General features: G+C 42.3%; 11 non-coding genes across 11 annotated transcripts; all 11 read left to right on the top strand.

Moving 5' to 3' along the window:
- The first annotated feature begins 1,648 nt into the window (after window positions 1-1,648).
- Window positions 1,649-1,734, top strand: Trnam-cau. The gene is given in 2 exon segments: window positions 1,649-1,685; window positions 1,699-1,734. It is a non-coding gene; the product is annotated as a tRNA-Met (tRNA).
- A 2,199-nt stretch (window positions 1,735-3,933) lies between these two features.
- On the top strand, window positions 3,934-4,019 carry Trnam-cau. The gene is given in 2 exon segments: window positions 3,934-3,970; window positions 3,984-4,019. It is a non-coding gene; the product is annotated as a tRNA-Met (tRNA).
- A 2,729-nt stretch (window positions 4,020-6,748) lies between these two features.
- On the top strand, window positions 6,749-6,834 carry Trnam-cau. The gene is given in 2 exon segments: window positions 6,749-6,785; window positions 6,799-6,834. It is a non-coding gene; the product is annotated as a tRNA-Met (tRNA).
- A 795-nt stretch (window positions 6,835-7,629) lies between these two features.
- On the top strand, window positions 7,630-7,715 carry Trnam-cau. Its single transcript is given in 2 exon segments — window positions 7,630-7,666; window positions 7,680-7,715. It is a non-coding gene; the product is annotated as a tRNA-Met (tRNA).
- Window positions 7,716-8,685: 970 nt separating this feature from the next.
- On the top strand, window positions 8,686-8,771 carry Trnam-cau. Its single transcript is given in 2 exon segments — window positions 8,686-8,722; window positions 8,736-8,771. It is a non-coding gene; the product is annotated as a tRNA-Met (tRNA).
- A 2,741-nt stretch (window positions 8,772-11,512) lies between these two features.
- On the top strand, window positions 11,513-11,598 carry Trnam-cau. Its single transcript is given in 2 exon segments — window positions 11,513-11,549; window positions 11,563-11,598. It is a non-coding gene; the product is annotated as a tRNA-Met (tRNA).
- A 1,145-nt stretch (window positions 11,599-12,743) lies between these two features.
- On the top strand, window positions 12,744-12,829 carry Trnam-cau. The gene is given in 2 exon segments: window positions 12,744-12,780; window positions 12,794-12,829. It is a non-coding gene; the product is annotated as a tRNA-Met (tRNA).
- Window positions 12,830-17,319: 4,490 nt separating this feature from the next.
- On the top strand, window positions 17,320-17,405 carry Trnam-cau. Its single transcript is given in 2 exon segments — window positions 17,320-17,356; window positions 17,370-17,405. It is a non-coding gene; the product is annotated as a tRNA-Met (tRNA).
- A 1,141-nt stretch (window positions 17,406-18,546) lies between these two features.
- On the top strand, window positions 18,547-18,632 carry Trnam-cau. The gene is given in 2 exon segments: window positions 18,547-18,583; window positions 18,597-18,632. It is a non-coding gene; the product is annotated as a tRNA-Met (tRNA).
- Window positions 18,633-21,518: 2,886 nt separating this feature from the next.
- On the top strand, window positions 21,519-21,604 carry Trnai-gau. Its single transcript is given in 2 exon segments — window positions 21,519-21,555; window positions 21,569-21,604. It is a non-coding gene; the product is annotated as a tRNA-Ile (tRNA).
- Window positions 21,605-22,394: 790 nt separating this feature from the next.
- Window positions 22,395-22,480, top strand: Trnam-cau. Its single transcript is given in 2 exon segments — window positions 22,395-22,431; window positions 22,445-22,480. It is a non-coding gene; the product is annotated as a tRNA-Met (tRNA).
- The last annotated feature ends 1,756 nt before the right edge of the window (window positions 22,481-24,236 follow it).

The following is a 24,236-nucleotide window of genomic DNA, read 5'->3' as shown; positions in this document are numbered from 1 at the left end:
GGTTTGACAAAAAACACAACAAACACGCATAGAGAAGACATTTTTCTCATGTTGGCCTTGTTAACGCAGTAGGCAGCGCGTCAGTATCATGATCGCAGTAGGCGATCCTCAGACGGGGCATATTTTTTTCTTTTGAAAATGAATGACGAATATTTTTCTCTTTTGAAAACGAATGACTCTATGAGCGGTTTGACGAAAACACCACAAACACGCATAAAAAAGACGCATTTCTCATGTTGGCCTCGTTAGCGCAGTAGGCAGCGCGTCAGTCTCATAATCAAATGTAGAAATCTTAAGGTCGTGAGCTCAATCCTCAGACGGGGCATATGTTTTTCTTTTGAAAACGAAAGACTCTATGACCGGTTTGACGAAAACACCACAAACACGAATAGAAAAGGCACATTTCCCATGTAGGCGTCGTTAGCGCAATAGGCAGCGCGTCAGTCTCATAATCAAATCTAAAAATCTGAAGGTCGTGAGTTCGATCCTCACACGGGGCACAATTTTTTTTCTTTTGAAAACGAATGACTCTATGAGCGGTTTGACAAAAAACACAACAAACACGCATAGAGAAGACACTTTTCTCATGTTGGCCTCGTTAGCGCAGTAGGCAGCGCGTCAGTATCACAATCGAATGTAGAAATCTGAATGTCGTGAGTTCGATCCTAAGACGGGGCATATTTTTTTCTTTTGAAAACGAATGACTCTATGACCGGTTTGACGAAAACACCACAAACTCGCATAGAGAAGACACATTTCTCATGTTAGCCTCGTTAGCGCAGTAGGCAGCGCGTCAGTCTCATAATCAAATCTAGAAATCTGAAGGTCGTGAGTTCGATCCTCACACGTGGCACATTTTTTTTTCTTTTGAAAACGAATGACTCTATGAGCGGTTTGACAAAAAACACAACAAACACGCATAGAGAAGACACTTTTCTCATGTTGGCCTCGTTAGCGCAGTAGGTAGCGCGTCAGTCTCATACTCAAATCTAGAAATCTGAAGGTCGTGAGTTCGATCCTCACACGGGGAATATTTTTTTTCTTTTGAAAACGAATGACTCTATGACCGGTTTGACAAAAACACCACAAACACGTATAGAGAAGACACATTTCTCAGGTTGGCCTCGTTAGCGCAGTAGGCAGCGCGTCAGTCTCATAATCAAATGTAGAAATCTTAAGGTCGTGAGCTCAATCCTCAGACGGGGCATATTTTTTCTTTTGAAAACGAAAGACTCTATGACCGGTTTGACGAAAACACCACAAACACGAATAGAAAAGGCACATTTCCCATGTAGGCGTCGTTAGCGCAATAGGCAGCGCGTCAGTCTCATAATCAAATCTAGAAATCTGAAGGTCGTGAGTTCGATCCTCACACGGGGCACAATTTTTTTTCTTTTGAAAACGAATGACTCTATGAGCGGTTTGACAAAAAACACAACAAACACGCATAGAGAAGACACTTTTCTCATGTTGGCCTCGTTAGCGCAGTAGGCAGCGCGTCAGTATCACAATCGAATGTAGAAATCTGAATGTCGTGAGTTCGATCCTTAGACGGGGCATATTTTTTTCTTTTGAAAACGAATGACTCTATGACCGGTTTGACGAAAACACCACAAACACGCATAGAGAAGACACATTTCTCATGTTAGCCTCGTTAGCGCAGTAGGCAGCGCGTCAGTCTCATAATCAAATGTAGAAATCTGAAGGTCGTGAGTTCGATCCTCACACGGGGCATATTTCTTTTCTTTTGAAAACGAATGACTCTATGACCGGTTTGACGAAAACACCACAAACACGCATAGAGAAGACACATTTTTCAGGTTGTCCTCGTTAGCGCAGTAGGCGGCGCGTCAATATCAGAATCGAATGTGGAAATCTGAATGTCGTGAGTTCGATCCTCAAACGGGGCATATTTTTTCTTTTGAAAACGAATGACTCTATGACCGGTTTGACGAAAACACCACAAACACGCATAGAGAAGACACATTTCTTATGTTGGCCTTGTTAGCGCAGTAGGAAGCGCGTCAGTATCATAATCAAATCTAGAAATCTGAAGGTCGTGAGTTCGATCCTCACACGGGGCACATTTTTTTTTCTTTTGAAAACGAATGACTCTATGAGCGGTTTGACAAAAAACACAACAAACACGCATAGAGAAGACACTTTTCTCATGTTGGCCTCGTTAGCGCAGTAGGTAGCGCGTCAGTCTCATACTCAAATCTAGAAATCTGAAGGTCGTGAGTTCGATCCTCACACGGGGAATATTTTTTTTCTTTTGAAAACGAATGACTCTATGACCGGTTTGACAAAAACACCACAAACACGTATAGAGAAGACACATTTCTCAGGTTGGCCTCGCTAGCGCAGTAGTAGCGTGTCAGTCTCATAATCAAATGTAGAAATCTGAAGGTCGTGAGTTCGATCCTCACACGGGGCATATTTTATTCTTTTGAAAACGATTGACTCTATGACCGGTTTGACAAAAAAACACCACAAACACGCATAGAGAAAACACTTTTCTCATGTTGGCCTCGTTAGCGCAGTAGGCAGCGCGTCAGTCTCATAATCGAATGTAGAAATCTGAAGGTCTTGAGTTCGATCCTCACGCGGGGCATATTTTTCTCTTTTGAAAACAAATGACTCTATGAGCGGTTTGACGAAAACACCACAAACACGCATAGAAAAGACGCATTTCTCATGTTGGCCTCGTTAGCGCAGTAGGCAGCGCGTCAGTCTCATAATCAAATGTAGAAATCTGAAGGTCGTGAGCTCGATCCTCACACGGGGCATATTTTTTCTTTTGAAAACGAAAGACTCTATGACCGGTTTGACGAAAACACCACAAACACGAATAGAAAAGGCACATTTCCCATGTAGGCGTCGTTAGCGCAATAGGCAGCGCGTCAGTCTCATAATCAAATCTAGAAATCTGAAGGTCGTGAGTTCGATCCTCACAAGGGGCACATTTTTTTTCTTTTGAAAACGAATGACTCTATGAGCGGTTTGACAAAAAACACAACAAACACGCATAGAGAAGACACTTTTCTCATGTTGGCCTCGTTAGCGCAGTAGGCAGCGCGTCAGTATCATAATCGAATGTATAAATCTGAATGTCGTGAGTTCGATCCTCAGACGGGGCATATTTTTTTCTTTTGAAAACTAATGACTCTATGACCGGTTTGACGAAAACACCACAAACACGCATAGAGAAGACACATTTCTCATGTTAGCCTCGTTAGCGCAGTAGGCAGCGCGTCAGTCTCATAATCAAATTTAGAAATCTGAAGGTCGTGAGATCGATCCTCACACGGGGCATATTTTTTTCGTTTGAAAACGAATGACTCTATGACCGGTTTGACAAAAACACCACAAACACGCATAGAGAAGACACATTTCTAATGTTGGCCTTGTTAGCGCAGTAGGAAGCGCGTCAGTATCATAATCAAATCTAGAAATCTGATGGTCGTGAGTTCGATCCTCAACCGGGGCACATTTTTTTTTCTTTTGAAAACGAATGACTCTATGAGCGGTTTGACAAACAACACAACAAACACGCATAGAGAAGAGACTTTTCTCATGTTGGCCTCGTTAGCGCAGTAGGCAGCGCGTCAGTCTCATAATCAAATGTAGAAATCTGAAGGTCGTGAGATCGATCCTCACACGGGGCATATTTTTTTCTTTTGAAAACGAATGACTCTATGACATGTTTGACGAAAACACCACAAACACGCATAGAGAAGACACATTTCTTATGTTGGCCTTGTTAGCGCAGTAGGAAGCGCGTCAGTATCATAATCAAATCTAGAAATCTGAAGGTCTTGAGTTCGATCCTCACACGGGGCATATTTTTTTTCTTTTGAAAACGAATGACTCTATGACCGGTTTGACGAAAACACCACAAACACGCATAGAGAAGACACATTTCTCATGTTAGCCTCGTTAGCGCAGTAGGCAGCGCGTCAGTCTCATAATCAAATGTAGAAATCTGAAGGTCGTGAGTTCGATCCTCACACGGGGCATATTTCTTTTCTTTTGAAAACGAATGACTCTATGACCGGTTTGACGAAAACACCACAAACACGCATAGAGAAGACACATTTTTCAGGTTGTCCTCGTTAGCGCAGTAGGCGGCGCGTCAATATCAGAATCGAATGTGGAAATCTGAATGTCGTGAGTTCGATCCTCAAACGGGGCATATTTTTTCTTTTGAAAACGAATGACTCTATGACCGGTTTGACGAAAACACCACAAACACGCATAGAGAAGACACATTTCTTATGTTAGCCTTGTTAGCGCAGTAGGAAGCGCGTCAGTATCATAATCAAATCTAGAAATCTGAAGGTCGTGAGTTCGATCCTCACACGGGGCACATTTTTTTTTCTTTTGAAAACGAATGACTCTATGAGCGGTTTGACAAAAAACACAACAAACACGCATAGAGAAGACACTTTTCTCATGTTGGCCTCGTTAGCGCAGTAGGTAGCGCGTCAGTCTCATACTCAAATCTAGAAATCTGAAGGTCGTGAGTTCGATCCTCACACGGGGAATATTTTTTTTCTTTTGAAAACGAATGACTCTATGACCGGTTTGACAAAAACACCACAAACACGTATAGAGAAGACACATTTCTCAGGTTGGCCTCGCTAGCGCAGTAGTAGCGTGTCAGTCTCATAATCAAATGTAGAAATCTGAAGGTCGTGAGTTCGATCCTCACACGGGGCATATTTTATTCTTTTGAAAACGATTGACTCTATGACCGGTTTGACAAAAAAACACCACAAACACGCATAGAGAAAACACTTTTCTCATGTTGGCCTCGTTAGCGCAGTAGGCAGCGCGTCAGTCTCATAATCGAATGTAGAAATCTGAAGGTCTTGAGTTCGATCCTCACGCGGGGCATATTTTTCTCTTTTGAAAACAAATGACTCTATGAGCGGTTTGACGAAAACACCACAAACACGCATAGAAAAGACGCATTTCTCATGTTGGCCTCGTTAGCGCAGTAGGCAGCGCGTCAGTCTCATAATCAAATGTAGAAATCTGAAGGTCGTGAGCTCGATCCTCACACGGGGCATATTTTTTCTTTTGAAAACGAAAGACTCTATGACCGGTTTGACGAAAACACCACAAACACGAATAGAAAAGGCACATTTCCCATGTAGGCGTCGTTAGCGCAATAGGCAGCGCGTCAGTCTCATAATCAAATCTAGAAATCTGAAGGTCGTGAGTTCGATCCTCACAAGGGGCACATTTTTTTTCTTTTGAAAACGAATGACTCTATGAGCGGTTTGACAAAAAACACAACAAACACGCATAGAGAAGACACTTTTCTCATGTTGGCCTCGTTAGCGCAGTAGGCAGCGCGTCAGTATCATAATCGAATGTATAAATCTGAATGTCGTGAGTTCGATCCTCAGACGGGGCATATTTTTTTCTTTTGAAAACTAATGACTCTATGACCGGTTTGACGAAAACACCACAAACACGCATAGAGAAGACACATTTCTCATGTTAGCCTCGTTAGCGCAGTAGGCAGCGCGTCAGTCTCATAATCAAATTTAGAAATCTGAAGGTCGTGAGATCGATCCTCACACGGGGCATATTTTTTTCGTTTGAAAACGAATGACTCTATGACCGGTTTGACAAAAACACCACAAACACGCATAGAGAAGACACATTTCTAATGTTGGCCTTGTTAGCGCAGTAGGAAGCGCGTCAGTATCATAATCAAATCTAGAAATCTGATGGTCGTGAGTTCGATCCTCAACCGGGGCACATTTTTTTTTTCTTTTGAAAACGAATGACTCTATGAGCGGTTTGACAAACAACACAACAAACACGCATAGAGAAGAGACTTTTCTCATGTTGGCCTCGTTAGCGCAGTAGGCAGCGCGTCAGTCTCATAATCAAATGTAGAAATCTGAAGGTCGTGAGATCGATCCTCACACGGGGCATATTTTTTTCTTTTGAAAACGAATGACTCTATGACAGGTTTGACGAAAACACCACAAACACGCATAGAGAAGACACATTTCTTATGTTGGCCTTGTTAGCGCAGTAGGAAGCGCGTCAGTATCATAATCAAATCTAGAAATCTGAAGGTCTTGAGTTCGATCCTCACACGGGGCATATTTTTTTTCTTTTGAAAACGAATGACTCTATGACCGGTTTGACGAAAACACCACAAACACGCATAGAGAAGACACATTTCTCATAATGGACTCGTTAGCGCAGTAGGCGGCGCGTCAGTATCATAATCGAATGTAGAAATCTGAATGTCGTGAGTTCGATCCTCACACGGGGCATATTTTTTCTTTTGAAAACGAAAGACTCTATGACCGTTTTGACGAAAGCACCACAAACACGCATAGAAAAGGCACATTTCCCATGTAGGCGTCGTTAGCGCAATAGGCAGCGCGTCAGTCTCATAATCAAATCTAGAAATCTGAAGGTCGTGAGTTTGATCCTCACACGGGGCACATTTTTTTTTCTTTTGAAAACGAATGACTCTATGAGCGGTTAAACAAAAAACACCACAAACACGTATAGAGAAGACACATTTCTCAGGTTGGCCTCGCTAGCGCAGTAGGCAGCGTGTCAGTCTCATAATCAAATGTAGAAATCTGAAGGTCGTGAGTTCGATCCTCACACGGGGCATATTTTATTCTTTTGAAAACGATTGACTCTATGACCGGTTTGACAAAAAAACACCACAAACACGCATAGAGAATACACTTTTCTTATGTTGGCCTCGTTAGCGCAGTAGGCAGCGCGTCAGTCTCATAATCGAATGTAGAAATCTGAAGGTCGTGAGTTCGATCCTCACACGGGGCACATTTTTTTTTCTTTTGAAAACGAATGACTCTATGAGCGGTTTGACAAAAAACACAACAAACACGCATAGAGAAGACACTTTTCTCATGTTGGCCTCGTTAGCGCAGTAGGTAGCGCGTCAGTCTCATACTCAAATCTAGAAATCTGAAGGTCGTGAGTTCGATCCTCACACGGGGAATATTTTTTTTCTTTTGAAAACGAATGACTCTATGACCGGTTTGACAAAAACACCACAAACACGTATAGAGAAGACACATTTCTCAGGTTGGCCTCGTTAGCGCAGTAGGCAGCGCGTCAGTCTCATAATCAAATGTAGAAATCTTAAGGTCGTGAGCTCAATCCTCAGACGGGGCATATTTTTTCTTTTGAAAACGAAAGACTCTATGACTGGTTTGACGAAAACACCACAAACACGAATAGAAAAGGCACATTTCCCATGTAGGCGTCGTTAGCGCAATAGGCAGCGCGTCAGTCTCATAATCAAATCTAGAAATCTGAAGGTCGTGAGTTCGATCCTCACACGGGGCACAATTTTTTTTCTTTTGAAAACGAATGACTCTATGAGCGGTTTGACAAAAAACACAACAAACACGCATAGAGAAGACACTTTTCTCATGTTGGCCTCGTTAGCGCAGTAGGCAGCGCGTCAGTATCACAATCGAATGTAGAAATCTGAATGTCGTGAGTTCGATCCTTAGACGGGGCATATTTTTTTCTTTTGAAAACGAATGACTCTATGACCGGTTTGACGAAAACACCACAAACACGCATAGAGAAGACACATTTCTCATGTTAGCCTCGTTAGCGCAGTAGGCAGCGCGTCAGTCTCATAATCAAATGTAGAAATCTGAAGGTCGTGAGTTCGATCCTCACACGGGGCATATTTCTTTTCTTTTGAAAACGAATGACTCTATGACCGGTTTGACGAAAACACCACAAACACGCATAGAGAAGACACATTTTTCAGGTTGTCCTCGTTAGCGCAGTAGGCGGCGCGTCAATATCAGAATCGAATGTGGAAATCTGAATGTCATGAGTTCGATCCTCAAACGGGGCATATTTTTTCTTTTGAAAACGAATGACTCTATGACCGGTTTGACGAAAACACCACAAACACGCATAGAGAAGACACATTTCTTATGTTGGCCTTGTTAGCGCAGTAGGAAGCGCGTCAGTATCATAATCAAATCTAGAAATCTGAAGGTCGTGAGTTCGATCCTCACACGGGGCACATTTTTTTTTCTTTTGAAAACGAATGACTCTATGAGCGGTTTGACAAAAAACACAACAAACACGCATAGAGAAGACACTTTTCTCATGTTGGCCTCGTTAGCGCAGTAGGTAGCGCGTCAGTCTCATACTCAAATCTAGAAATCTGAAGGTCGTGAGTTCGATCCTCACACGGGGAATATTTTTTTTCTTTTGAAAACGAATGACTCTATGACCGGTTTGACAAAAACACCACAAACACGTATAGAGAAGACACATTTCTCAGGTTGGCCTTGCTAGCGCAGTAGGCAGCGTGTCAGTCTCATAATCAAATGTAGAAATCTGAAGGTCGTGAGTTCGATCCTCACACGGGGCATATTTTATTCTTTTGAAAACGATTGACTCTATGACCGGTTTGACAAAAAAACACCACAAACACGCATAGAGAATACACTTTTCTCATGTTGGCCTCGTTAGCGCAGTAGGCAGCGCGTCAGTCTCATAATCGAATGTAGAAATCTGAAGGTCTTGAGTTCGATCCTCACGCGGGGCATATTTTTCTCTTTTGAAAACAAATGACTCTATGAGCGGTTTGACGAAAACACCACAAACACGCATAGAAAAGACGCATTTCTCATGTTGGCCTCGTTAGCGCAGTAGGTAGCGCGTCAGTCTCATAATCAAATGTAGAAATCTGAAGGTCGTGAGCTCGATCCTCACACGGGGCATATTTTTTCTTTTGAAAACGAAAGACTCTATGACCGGTTTGACGAAAACACCACAAACACGAATAGAAAAGGCACATTTCCCATGTAGGCGTCGTTAGCGCAATAGGCAGCGCGTCAGTCTCATAATCAAATCTAGAAATCTGAAGGTCGTGAGTTCGATCCTCACAAGGGGCACATTTTTTTTCTTTTGAAAACGAATGACTCTATGAGCGGTTTGACAAAAAACACAACAAACACGCATAGAGAAGACACTTTTCTCATGTTGGCCTCGTTAGCGCAGTAGGCAGCGCGTCAGTATCATAATCGAATGTATAAATCTGAATGTCGTGAGTTCGATCCTCAGACGGGGCATATTTTTTTCTTTTGAAAACTAATGACTATATGACCGGTTTGACGAAAACCCCACAAACACGCATAGAGAAGACACATTTCTCATGTTAGCCTCGTTAGCGCAGTAGGCAGCGCGTCAGTCTCATAATCAAATTTAGAAATCTGAAGGTCGTGAGATCGATCCTCACACGGGGCATATTTTTTTCGTTTGAAAACGAATGACTCTATGACCGGTTTGACAAAAACACCACAAACACGCATAGAGAAGACACATTTCTAATGTTGGCCTTGTTAGCGCAGTAGGAAGCGCGTCAGTATCATAATCAAATCTAGAAATCTGAAGGTCGCGAGTTCGATCCTCACACGGGGCACATGTTTTTTTTTCTTTTGAAAACGAATGACTCTATGAGGGGTTTGACAAACAACACAACAAACACGCATAGAGAAGAGACTTTTCTCATGTTGGCCTCGTTAGCGCAGTAGGCAGCGCGTCAGTCTCATAATCAAATGTAGAAATCTGAAGGTCGTGAGATCGATCCTCACACGGGGCATATTTTTTTCTTTTGAAAACGAATGACTCTATGACAGGTTTGACGAAAACACCACAAACACGCATAGAGAAGACACATTTCTTATGTTGACCTTGTTAGCGCAGTAGGAAGCGCGTCAGTATCATAATCAAATCTAGAAATCTGAAGGTCTTGAGTTCGATCCTCACACGGGGCATATTTTTTTTCTTTTGAAAACGAATGACTCTATGACCGGTTTGACGAAAACACCACAAACACGCATAGAGAAGACACATTTCTCATGTTGGACTCGTTAGCGCAGTAGGCGGCGCGTCAGTATCATAATCGAATGTAGAAATCTGAATGTCGTGAGTTCGATCCTCACACGGGGCATATTTTTTCTTTTGAAAACGAAAGACTCTATGACCGTTTTGACGAAAGCACCACAAACACGCATACAAAAGGCACATTTCCCATATAGGCGTCGTTAGCGCAATAGGCAGCGCGTCAGTCTCATAATCAAATCTAGAAATCTGAAGGTCGTGAGTTTGATCCTCACACGGGGCACATTTTTTTTTCTTTTGAAAACGAATGACTCTATGAGCGGTTAAACAAAAAACACCACAAACACGTATAGAGAAGACACATTTCTCAGGTTGGCCTCGCTTGCGCAGTAGGCAGCGTGTCAGTCTCATAATCAAATGTAGAAATCTGAAGGTCGTGAGTTCGATCCTCACACGGGGCATATTTTATTCTTTTGAAAACGATTGACTCTATGACCGGTTTGACAAAAAAACACCACAAACACGCATAGAGAATACACTTTTCTCATGTTGGCCTCGTTAGCGCAGTAGGCAGCGCGTCAGTATCATAATCGGATGTAGAAATCTGAATGTCGTGAGTTCGATCCTCAGACGGGGCATATTTTTTTCTTTTGAAAACGAATGACTCTATGACCGGTTTGACGAAAACACCACAAACACGCATAGAGAAGACACATTTCTCATGTTAGCCTCGTTAGCGCAGTAGGCAGCGCGTCAGTCTCATAATCGAATGTAGAAATCTGAACGTCTTGAGTTCGATCCTCACGCGGGGCACAATTTTTTTTCTTTTGAAAACGAATGACTCTATGAGCGGTTTGACAAAAAACACAACAAACACGCATAGAGAAGACATTTTTCTCATGTTGGCCTTGTTAGCGCAGTAGGCAGCGCGTCAGTATCATAATCGGATGTAGAAATCTGAATGTCGTGAGTTCGATCCTCAGACGGGGCATATTTTTGTCTTTTGAAAACGAATGACTCTATGACCGGTTTGACGAAAACACCACAAACACGCATAGAGAAGACGCATTTCTCATGTTAGCCTCGTTAGCGCAGTAGGCAGCGCGTCAGTCTCATAATCGAATGTAGAAATCTGAAGGTCTTGAGTTCGATCCTCACGCGGGGCACATTTTTTTTTCTTTTGAAAACGAATGACTCTATGAGCGGTTTGACAAAAAACACAACAAACACGCATAGAGAAGACATTTTTCTCATGTTGGCCTTGTTAGCGCAGTAGGCAGCGCGTCAGTATCATGATCGCAGTAGGCGATCCTCAGACGGGGCATATTTTTTTCTTTTGAAAATGAATGACGAATATTTTTCTCTTTTGAAAACGAATGACTCTATGAGCGGTTTGACGGAAACACCACAAACACGCATAAAAAAGACGCATTTCTCATGTTGGCCTCGTTAGCGCAGTAGGCAGCGCGTCAGTCTCATAATCGAATGTAGAAATCTGAATGTCGTGAGTTCGATCCTTAGACGGGGCATATTTTTTTCTTTTGAAAACGAATGACTCTATGACCGGTTTGACGAAAACACCACAAACACGCATAGAGAAGACACATTTCTCATGTTAGCCTCGTTAGCGCAGTAGGCAGCGCGTCAGTCTCATAATCAAATGTAGAAATCTGAAGGTCGTGAGTTCGATCCTCACACGGGGCATATTTCTTTTCTTTTGAAAACGAATGACTCTATGACCGGTTTGACGAAAACACCACAAACACGCATAGAGAAGACACATTTCTTATGTTGGCCTCGTTAGCACAGTAGGCGGCGCGTCAATATCAGAATCGAATGTAGAAATCTGAATGTCGTGAGTTCGATCCTCAAACGGGGCATATTTTTTCTTTTGAAAACGAATGACTCTATGACCGGTTTGACGAAAACACCACAAACACGCATAGAGAAGACACATTTCTTATGTTGGCCTTGTTAGCGCAGTAGGAAGCGCGTCAGTATCATAATCAAATCTAGAAATCTGAAGGTCGTGAGTTCGATCCTCACACGGGGCACATTTTTTTTTCTTTTGAAAACGAATGACTCTATGAGCGGTTTGACAAAAAACACAACAAACACGCATAGAGAAGACACTTTTCTCATGTTGGCCTCGTTAGCGCAGTAGGTAGCGCGTCAGTCTCATACTCAAATCTAGAAATCTGAAGGTCGTGAGTTCGATCCTCACACGGGGAATATTTTTTTTCTTTTGAAAACGAATGACTCTATGACCGGTTTGACAAAAACACCACAAACACGTATAGAGAAGACACATTTCTCAGGTTGGCCTTGTTAGCGCAGTAGGCAGCGCGTCAGTCTCATAATCAAATGTAGAAATCTTAAGGTCGTGAGCTCAATCCTCAGACGGGGCATATTTTTTCTTTTGAAAACGAAAGACTCTATGACCGGTTTGACGAAAACACCACAAACACGAATAGAAAAGGCACATTTCCCATGTAGGCGTCGTTAGCGCAATAGGCAGCGCGTCAGTCTCATAATCAAATCTAGAAATCTGAAGGTCGTGAGTTCGATCCTCACACGGGGCACAATTTTTTTTTTTTTGAAAACGAATGACTCTATGAGCGGTTTGACAAAAAACACAACAAACACGCATAGAGAAGACACTTTTCTCATGTTGGCCTCGTTAGCGCAGTAGGCAGCGCGTCAGTATCACAATCGAATGTAGAAATCTGAATGTCGTGAGTTCGATCCTTAGACGGGGCATATTTTTTTCTTTTGAAAACGAATGACTCTATGACCGGTTTGACGAAAACACCACAAACACGCATAGAGAAGACACATTTCTCATGTTAGCCTCGTTAGCGCAGTAGGCAGCGCGTCAGTCTCATAATCAAATGTAGAAATCTGAAGGTCGTGAGTTCGATCCTCACACGGGGCATATTTCTTTTCTTTTGAAAACGAATGACTCTATGACCGGTTTGACGAAAACACCACAAACACGCATAGGGAAGACACATTTCTTATGTTGGCCTCGTTAGCACAGTAGGCGGCGCGTCAATATCAGAATCGAATGTAGAAATCTGAATGTCGTGAGTTCGATCCTCAAACGGGGCATATTTTTTCTTTTGAAAACGAATGACTCTATGACCGGTTTGACGAAAACACCACAAACACGCATAGAGAAGACACATTTCTTATGTTGGCCTTGTTAGCGCAGTAGGAAGCGCGTCAGTATCATAATCAAATCTAGAAATCTGAAGGTCGTGAGTTCGATCCTCACACGGGGCACATTTTTTTTTCTTTTGAAAACGAATGACTCTATGAGCGGTTTGACAAAAAACACAACAAACACGCATAGAGAAGACACTTTTCTCATGTTGGCCTCGTTAGCGCAGTAGGTAGCGCGTCAGTCTCATACTCAAATCTAGAAATCTGAAGGTCGTGAGTTCGATCCTCACACGGGGAATATTTTTTTTCTTTTGAAAACGAATGACTCTATGACCGGTTTGACAAAAACACCACAAACACGTATAGAGAAGACACATTTCTCAGGTTGGCCTTGTTAGCGCAGTAGGCAGCGCGTCAGTCTCATAATCAAATGTAGAAATCTTAAGGTCGTGAGCTCAATCCTCAGACGGGGCATATTTTTTCTTTTGAAAACGAAAGACTCTATGACCGGTTTGACGAAAACACCACAAACACGAATAGAAAAGGCACATTTCCCATGTAGGCGTCGTTAGCGCAATAGGCAGCGCGTCAGTCTCATAATCAAATCTAGAAATCTGAAGGTCGTGAGTTCGATCCTCACACGGGGCACAATTTTTTTTTTTTTTGAAAACGAATGACTCTATGAGCGGTTTGACAAAAAACACAACAAACACGCATAGAGAAGACACTTTTCTTATGTTGGCCTCGTTAGCGCAGTAGGCAGCGCGTCAGTATCACAATCGAATGTAGAAATCTGAATGTCGTGAGTTCGATCCTTAGACGGGGCATATTTTTTTCTTTTGAAAACGAATGACTCTATGACCGGTTTGACGAAAACACCACAAACACGCATAGAGAAGACACATTTCTCATGTTAGCCTCGTTAGCGCAGTAGGCAGCGCGTCAGTCTCATAATCAAATGTAGAAATCTGAAGGTCGTGAGCTCCATCCTCACACGGGGCATATTTCTTTTCTTTTGAAAACGAATGACTCTATGACCGGTTTGACGAAAACACCACAAACACGCATAGAGAAGACACATTTTTCAGGTTGTCCTCGTTAGCGCAGTAGGCGGCGCGTCAATATCAGAATCGAATGTGGAAATCTGAATGTCGTGAGTTCGATCCTCAAACGGGGCATATTTTTTCTTTTGAAAACGAATGACTCTATGACCGGTTTGACGAAAACACCACAAACACGCATAGAGAAGACACATTTCTTATGTTGGCCTTGTTAGCGCAGTAGGAAGCGCGTCAGTATCATAATCAAATCTAGAAATCTGAAGGTCGTGAGTTCGATCCTCACACGGGGCACATTTTTTTTTCTTTTGAAAACGAATGACTCTATGAGCGGTTTGACAAAAAACACAACAAACACGCATAGAGAAGACACTTTTCTCATGTTGGCCTCGTTAGCGCAGTAGGTAGCGCGTCAGTCTCATACTCAAATCTAGAAATCTGAAGGTCGTGAGTTCGATCCTCACACGGGGAATATTTTTTTTCTTTTGAAAACGAATGACTCTATGACCGGTTTGACAAAAACACCACAAACACGTATAGAGAAGACACATTTCTCAGGTTGGCCTCGCTAGCGCAGTAGGCAGCGTGTCAGTCTCATAATCAAATGTAGAAATCTGAAGGTCGTGAGTTCGATCCTCACACGGGGCATATTTTATTCTTTTGAAAACGATTGACTCTATGACCGGTTTGACAAAAAAACACCACAAACACGCATAGAGAATACACTTTTCTCATGTTGGCCTCGTTAGCGCAGTAGGCAGCGCGTCAGTCTCATAATCGAATGTAGAAATCTGAAGGTCTTGAGTTCGATCCTCACGCGGGGCATATTTTTCTCTTTTGAAAACAAATGACTCTATGAGCGGTTTGACGAAAACACCACAAACACGCATAGAAAAGACGCATTTCTCATGTTGGCCTCGTTAGCGCAGTAGGCAGCGCGTCAGTCTCATAATCAAATGTAGAAATCTGAAGGTCGTGAGCTCGATCCTCACACGGGGCATATTTTTTCTTTTGAAAACGAAAGACTCTATGACCGGTTTGACGAAAACACCACAAACACGAATAGAAAAGGCACATTTCCCATGTAGGCGTCGTTAGCGCAATAGGCAGCGCGTCAGTCTCATAATCAAATCTAGAAATCTGAAGGTCGTGAGTTCGATCCTCACAAGAAGCACATTTTTTTTCTTTTGAAAACGAATGACTCTATGAGCGGTTTGACAAAAAACACAACAAACACGCATAGAGAAGACACTTTTCTCATGTTGGCCTCGTTAGCGCAGTAGGCAGCGCGTCAGTATCATAATCGAATGTATAAATCTGAATGTCGTGAGTTCGATCCTCAGACGGGGCATATTTTTTTCTTTTGAAAACTAATGACTCTATGACCGGTTTGACGAAAACACCACAAACACGCATAGAGAAGACACATTTCTCATGTTAGCCTCGTTAGCGCAGTAGGCAGCGCGTCAGTCTCATAATCAAATTTAGAAATCTGAAGGTCGTGAGATCGATCCTCACACGGGGCATATTTTTTTCGTTTGAAAACGAATGACTCTATGACCGGTTTGACAAAAACACCACAAACACGCATAGAGAAGACACATTTCTAATGTTGGCCTTGTTAGCGCAGTAGGAAGCGCGTCAGTATCATAATCAAATCTAGAAATCTGATGGTCGTGAGTTCGATCCTCACACGGGGCACATTTTTTTTTTTCTTTTGAAAACGAATGACTCTATGAGCGGTTTGACAAACAACACAACAAACACGCATAGAGAAGAGACTTTTCTCATGTTGGCCTCGTTAGCGCAGTAGGCAGCGCGTCAGTCTCATAATCAAATGTAGAAATCTGAAGGTCGTGAGATCGATCCTCACACGGGGCATATTTTTTTCTTTTGAAAACGAATGACTCTATGACAGGTTTGACGAAAACACCACAAACACGCATAGAGAAGACACATTTCTTATGTTGGCCTTGTTAGCGCAGTAGGAAGCGCGTCAGTATCATAATCAAATCTAGAAATCTGAAGGTCTTGAGTTCGATCCTCACACGGGGCATATTTTTTTTCTTTTGAAAACGAATGACTCTATGACCGGTTTGACGAAAACACCACAAACACGCATAGAGAAGACACATTTCTCATGTTGGACTCGTTAGCGCAGTAGGCGGCGCGTCAGTATCATAATCGAATGTAGAAATCTGAATGTCGTGAGTTCGATCCTCACACGGGGCATATTTTTTCTTTTGAAAACGAAAGACTCTATGACCGTTTTGACGAAAGCACCACAAACACGCATAGAAAAGGCACATTTCCCATGTAGGCGTCGTTAGCGCAATAGGCAGCGCGTCAGTCTCATAATCAAATCTAGAAATCTGAAGGTCGTGAGTTTGATCCTCACACGGGGCACATTTTTTTTTCTTTTAATAACGAATGACTCTATGAGCGGTTAAACAAAAAACACCACAAACACGTATAGAGAAGACACATTTCTCATGTTGGCCTCGCTAGCGCAGTAGGCAGCGTGTCAGTCTCATAATCAAATGTAGAAATCTGAAGGTCGTGAGTTCGATCCTCACACGGGGCATATTTTATTCTTTTGAAAACGATTGACTCTATGACCGGTTTGACAAAAAAACACCACAAACACGCATAGAGAATACACTTTTCTCATGTTGGCCTCGTTAGCGCAGTAGGCAGCGCGTCAGTCTCATAATCGAATGTAGAAATCTGAAGGTCTTGAGTTCGATCCTCACGCGGGGCATATTTTTCTCTTTTGAAAACAAATGACTCTATGAGCGGTTTGACGAAAACACCACAAACACGCATAGAAAAGACGCATTTCTCATGTTGGCCTCGTTAGCGCAGTAGGCAGCGCGTCAGTCTCATAATCAAATCTAGAAATCTGAAGGTCGTGAGTTCGATCCTCACAAGGGGCACATTTTTTTTCTTTTGAAAACCAATGACTCTATGAGCGGTTTGACAAAAAACACAACAAACACGCATAGAGAAGACACTTTTCTCATGTTGGCCTCGTTAGCGCAGTAGGCAGCGCGTCAGTATCATAATCGAATGTAGAAATCTGAATGTTGTGAGTTCGATCCTCAGACGGGGCATATTTTTTTCTTTTGAAAACTAATGACTCTATGACCGGTTTGACGAAAACACCACAAACACGCATAGAGAAGACACATTTCTCATGTTAGCCTCGTTAGCGCAGTAGGCAGCGCGTCAGTCTCATAATCAAATGTAGAAATCTGAAGGTCGTGAGTTCGATCCTCACACGGGGCATATTTTTTTTCTTTTGAAAACGAATGACTCTATGACCGGTTTGACGAAAACACCACAAACACGCATAGAGAAGACATATTTTTCATTTTGGCCTCGTTAGCGCAGTAGGCGGAGCGTCAATATCATAATCGAATGTAGAAATCTTAATGTTGTGAGTTCGATCCTCACACGGGGCATATTTTTTCTTTTGAAAACGAAAGACTCTATGACCGGTTTGACGAAAACACCACAAACACGCATAGAAAAGACGCATTTCTCATGTTGGCCTCGTTAGCGCAGTAGGCAGCGCGTCAGTCTCATAATCGAATGTAGACATCTGAATGTCGTGAGTTCGATCCTCAGACGGGGCATATTTTTTTCTTTTGAAAACGAATGACTCTATGACTGGTTTGACGAAAACACCACAAACACGCATAGAGAAGACACATTACTTATGTTAGCCTCGTTAGCGCAGTAGGCAGCGCGTCAGTCTCATAATCTGATTTAGAAATATGAAGCTTCGTGAGTTCGATCCTCACACAGGGCATATTTTTTTCTATTGAAAACGAATGACTCTATGACCGGTTTGACGAAAACACCACAAACACGCATAGAGAAGACACATTTTTCAGGTTGGCCTCGTTAGCGCAGTAGGCAGCGCGTCAATCTCATAATCAAATCTAGAAATCTGAAGGTCGTGAGTTCGATCCTCACACGGGGCACATTTTTTTTCTTTTGAAAACGAATGACTCTTTGAGCGGTTTGACAAAAAACACAACAAACACGCATAGAGAAGAGACTTTTCTCATGTTGGCCTCGTTAGCGCAGTAGGCAGCGCGTCAGTCTCATAATCAAATCTAGAAATCTAAAGGTCGTGAGTTCGATCATCACACGGGGCACATTTTTTTTTTCAAAACGAATGACTCTATGACCGGTTTGAAGAAAACACCACAGACACACATAGAGAAGACGCATTTCTCATGTTGGCCTCGTTAGCGCAGTAGACAGAGCGTCAGTCTCATAATCAAATGTAGAAATCTGAAGGTAATGAGTTCGATCCTCACACGGGGCATATTTTTTTTATTTTGAAAACGAATGACTCTATGAGCGGTTTGACGAAAGCACCACAAACACGCATAGAAAAGACCCATTTCTCATGTTGGCCTCGTTAGCGCAGTAGGCAGCGCGTCAGTCTCATAATCAAATGTAGAAATCTGAAGGTCGTGAGTTCGATCCTCACACGGGGCATATTTTTTTCTTTTGAAAACGTATGACTCTATGACCGGTTTGACGAAAATACCACAAACACGCATAGAGAAGACACATTTCTCAGGTTGGCCTCGCTAGCGCAGTAGGCAGCGCGTCAGTCTCATAATCAAATGTAGAAATCTGAAGGTCGTGAGTTCGATCCTCACACGGGGCATATTTTTTTTCTTTTGAAAACGAATGACTCTATGACCGGTTTGACAAAAACACCACAAACACACATAGAGAAGACACATTTTCCATGTAGGCGTCGTTAGCGCAATAGGCAGCGCGTCAGTCTCATAATCTGATTTAGAAATATGAAGGTCGTGATTTCGATCCTCACACAGGGCATATTTTTTTTCTTTTGAAAACGAATGTCTCTATGACCGGTTTGACGAAAACACCACAAACACGCATATAGAAGACACATTTTTCAGGTTGGCCTCGTTAGCGCAGTAGGCAGCGCGTCAGTCTCATAATCAAATGTACAAATCTGAAGGTCGTGAGATCGATCCTCACACGGGTCATATTTTTTTCTTTTGAAAACGAAAGACTCTATGAACGGTTTGACGAAAACACCACAAACACGCATAGAAAAGGCACATTTCCCATGTAGGCGTCGTTAGCGCAAAAGGCAGCGCGTCAGTCTCATAATGAAATCTAGAAATCTGAAGGTCGTGAGTTCAATCCTCAGACGGGGCATATTTTTTTCTTTTGAAAACGAATGACTCTATGACCGGTTTGACGAAAACACCACAAACACGCATAGAGAAGACACATTTCTCATGTTAGCCTCGTTAGCGCAGTAGGCAGCGCGTCAGTCTCATAATCTGATTTAGAAATATGAAGGTCGTGAGTTCGATCCTCACACAGGGCATATTTTTTTCTTTTGAAAACGAATGACTCTATGACCGGTTTGACAAAAAACACAACAAACACGCATAGAGAAGAGACTTTTCTCATGTTGGCCTTGTTAGCGCAGTAGGCAGCGCGTCAGTCTCATAATCAAATCTAGAAATCTGAAGGTAGTGAGTTCGATCATCACACAGTGCATATTTTTTCTTTTGAAAACGAATGGCTCTATGAGCGGTTTGACAAAAAACACCACAAACACACATAGAGAAGACACATTTCTCATGTTGGCCTCATTAGGCGCGTCAATATCATAATCGAATGTAGAAATCTGAATGTCGTGAGTTCGATCCTCACACGGGGCATATTTTTTCTTTTGAAAACAAATGACTCTATGACCGGTTTGACAAAAACACCACAAACACACATAGAGAAGACACATTTTCCATGTAGGCGTCGTTAGCGCAATAGGCAGCGCGTCAGTCTCATAATCTGATTTAGAAATATGAAGGTCGTGATTTCGATCCTCACACAGGGCATATTTTTTTTCTTTTGAAAACGAATGACTCTATGACCGGTTTGACGAAAACACCACAAACACGCATAGAGAAGACACATTTTTCAGGTTGGCCTCGTTAGCGCAGTAGGCAGCGCGTCAGTCTCATAATCAAATGTACAAATCTGAAGGTCGTGAGATCGATCCTCACACGGGTCATATTTTTTTCTTTTGAAAACGAAAGACTCTATGAACGGTTTGACGAAAACACCACAAACACGCATAGAAAAGGCACATTTCCCATGTAGGCGTCGTTAGCGCAATAGGCAGCGCGTCAGTCTCATAATGAAATCTAGAAATCTGAAGGTCGTGAGTTCGATCCTCACACGGGGTACATTTTTTTCTTTTGAAAACGAATGACTCTTTCAGCGGTTTGACAAAAAACACAACAAACACGCATAGAGAAGAGACTTTTCTCATGTTGGCCTCGTTAGCGCAGTAGGCAGCGCGTCAGTCTCATAATCAAATCTAGAAATCTGAAGGTAGTGAGTTCGATCATCACACGGGGCATATTTTTTCTTTTGAAAACGAATTGCTCTATGAGCGGTTTGACAAAAAACACAACTAACACGCATAGAGAAGACACTTTTCTCATGTTGGCCTCGTTAGCGCAGTAGGCAGCGCGTCAGTATCATAATCGAATGTAGAAATCTGAATGTCGTGAGTTCAATCCTCACACGGGGCATATTTTTTTCTTTTGAAAACGAATGACTCTATGACCGGTTTGACGAAAACACCACAAACACGCATAGAGAAGACACATTTCTCATGTTAGCCTCGTTAGCGCAGTAGGCAGCGCGTCAGTCTCATAATCTGATTTAGAAATATGAAGGTCGTGAGTTCGATCCTCACACAGGGCATATTTTTTTCTTTTGAAAACGAATGACTCTATGACCGGTTTGACGAAAACACCACAAACACGCATAGAGAAGACACATTTTTCAGGTTGGCCTCGTTAGCGCAGTAGGCAGCGCGTCAATCTCATAATCAAATCTAGAAATCTGAAGGTCGTGAGTTCGATCCTCACACGGGGCACATTTTTTTTTCTTTTGAAAACGAATGAATCTTTGAGCGGTTTGACAAAAAACACAACAAACACGCATAGAGAAGAGACTTTTCTCATGTTGGCCTCGTTAGCGCAGTAGGCAGCGCGTCAGTCTCATAATCAAATCTAGAAATCTGAAGGTCGTGAGTTCGATCATCACACGGGACACATTTTTTTCTTTTCAAAACGAATGACTCTATGACCTGTTTAAAGAAAACACCACAGACACGCATAGAGAAGACGCATTTCTCATGTTGGCCTCGTTAGCGCAGTAGACAGCGCGTCAGTCTCATAATCAAATGTAGAAATCTGAAGGTCATGAGTTCGTTCCTCACACGGGGCATATTTTTTTTTCTTTTCAAACGAATGACTCTATGAGCGGTTTGACGAAAACACCACAAACACGCATAGAAAAGACTCATTTCTCATGTTGGCCTTGTTAGCGCAGTAGGCAGCGCGTCAGTCTGATAATCAAATGTAGAAATCTGAAGGTCGTGAGTTCGATCCTCACACGGGGCATATTTTTTTCTTTTGAAAACGTATGACTCTATGACCGGTTTGACGAAAATACCACAAACACGCATAGAGAAGACACATTTCTCAGGTTGGCCTCGCTAGCGCAGTAGGCAGCGCGTCAGTCTCATAATCAAATGTAGAAATCTGAAGGTCGTGAGTTCGATCCTCACACGAGGCATATTTTTTTTCTTTTGTAAACGAAAGATTCTATGACCGGTTTGACGAAAACACCACAAACACGCATAGAAAAGACACATTTCTCATGTTGGCCTTGTTAGCGCAGTAGGCAGCGCGTCAGTCTCATAATCAAATATAGAAATCGGAAGGTCGTGAGTTTGATCCTCACACGGGGCATATCTTATTCTTTTGAAAACGAATGACTCTATGACCGGTTTGACGAAAACACCACAAACACGCATAGAGAAGACACATTTCTCATGTTGCCTCATTAGCGCAGTAGGCGGCGCGTCAATATCATAATCGAATGTAGAAATCTGAATGTCGTGAGTTCGATCCTCACACGGGGCATATTTTTTCTTTTGAAAACGAATGACTCTATGACCGGTTTGACGAAAACACCACAAATACGCATAGAGAAGAAACATTTCTCATGTTGGCCTCGTTAGCGCAGTATGCAGCGCGTCAGTCTCATAATCAAATGTAGAAATCGGAAGGTCGTGAGTTCGATCCTCACACGGGGCATATTTTGTTCTTTTGAAAACGAATGACTCTATGACCGGTTTGACAAAAAAACACCACAAACACGCATAGAGAAGTCACTTTTCTCATGTTGGCCTCGTTAGCGCAGTAGGCAGCGCGTCAGTCTCATAATCAAATGTAGAAATCTGAAGGTCGTGAGTTCGATCCTCACACGGGGCATATTTTTTTTCTTTTGAAAAGGAATGACTCTATGACCGGTTTGACAAAAAAAACACCACAAACACGCATAGAGAAGACACATTTCTCATGTTGGCCTCGTTAGCGCGGTAGGCAGCGCGTCAGTCTCATAATCAAATCTAGAAATCTGAAGGTCGTGAGTTCGATCCTTCGACGGGGCATATTTTTTTCTTTTGAAAACGAATGACTCTATGACCGGTTTGATGAAAAAACCACAAACACGCATAGAGAAGACAATTTTCCCATGTAGGCCTCGTTAGCGCATAGGCGGAGCGTTATTCTCATAATTTTTACTTTTGATAAAGAATTACACTTTGACAGGTTATAAGAAAACACGACAAACCCACATAGAGAAGACACATTTCTCATTCTTGCCTTCGATCTCTTATAAGAAAACACCACAAACACACATAGAGAAGACACATTTCTGATGTTGGCCTCGTTAGCGAAATATGGCAGCGCGTCAGTCTCATAATCGAATGTAGAAATCTGAAGGTCGTGAGTTCGATCCTCACACGGTGCATATTTTTTTCTTTTGAAAACGAATGAATCTATGACCGGTTTAACGAAAACACCACAAACACGCATAGAGAAGATACATTTCTCATGTTGGCCTCGTTAGCGCATAGGCGGAGCGTTATTCTAATAATTTTTTTTTTTTTGATAAAGAATTACACTTTGACAGGTTATAAGAAAACACGACAAACCCACATAGAGAAGACACATTTCTCATTCTTGCCTTCGATCTCTTATAAGAAAACACCACAAACACGCATAGAGAAGACACATTTCTCATGTTGGCCTCGTTAGCGAAATATGGCAGCGCGTCAGTCTCATAATCGAATGTAGAAATCTGAAGGTCGTGAGTTCGATCCTTACACGGGGCATATTTTTTTCTTTTGAAAACGAATGAATCTATGACCGGTTTGACGAAAACACCACAAACACGCAGAGAGAAGACACATTTCTCATGTTGGCCTCGTTAGCGCATAGGCGGAGCGTTATTTTCATAATTTTTTTTTTTTGATAAAGAATTACACTTTGACAGGTTATAAGAAAACACGACAAACCCACATAGAGAAGACACATTTCTCATTCTTGCCTTCGATCTCTTATAAGAAAACACCACAAACACGCATAAAGACACATTTCTCATGTTGGCCTCGTTAGCGAAATATGGCAGCGCGTCAGTCTCATAATCGAATGTAGAAATCTGAAGGTCGTGAGTTCGATCCTCACACGGGGCATATTTTTTTCTTTTGAAAACGAATGAATCTATGACCGGTTTAACGAAAACACCACAAACACGCATAGAGAAGACACATTTCTCATGTTGGCCTCGTTAGCGCATAGGCGGAGCGTTATTCTCATAATTTTTTTTTTTGATAAAGAATTACACTTTGACAGGTTATAAGAAAACACGACAAACCCACATAGAGAAGACACATTTCTCATTCTTGCCTTCGATCTCTTATAAGAAAACACCACAAACACGCATAGAGAAGACACATTTCTCATGTTGGCCTCGTTAGCGAAATATGGCAGCGCGTCAGTCTCATAATCGAATGTAGAAATCTGAAGGTCGTGAGTTCGATCCTCACACGGGGCATATTTTTTTCTTTTGAAAACGAATGAATCTATGACCGGTTTAACGAAAACACCACAAACACGCATAGAGAAGACACATTTCTCATGTTGGCCTAGTTAGCGAAATATGGCAGCGCGTTAGTCTCATAAT

This window comes from Nematostella vectensis, chromosome 9 (assembly GCF_932526225.1).
Source record: "Nematostella vectensis chromosome 9, jaNemVect1.1, whole genome shotgun sequence".
Classification (NCBI taxonomy): Eukaryota; Metazoa; Cnidaria; class Anthozoa; order Actiniaria; family Edwardsiidae; genus Nematostella; species Nematostella vectensis.
The sequence above is the reverse complement of the archived record's forward strand: the minus strand, read 5'-3'. Positions and strand labels throughout refer to the sequence as shown.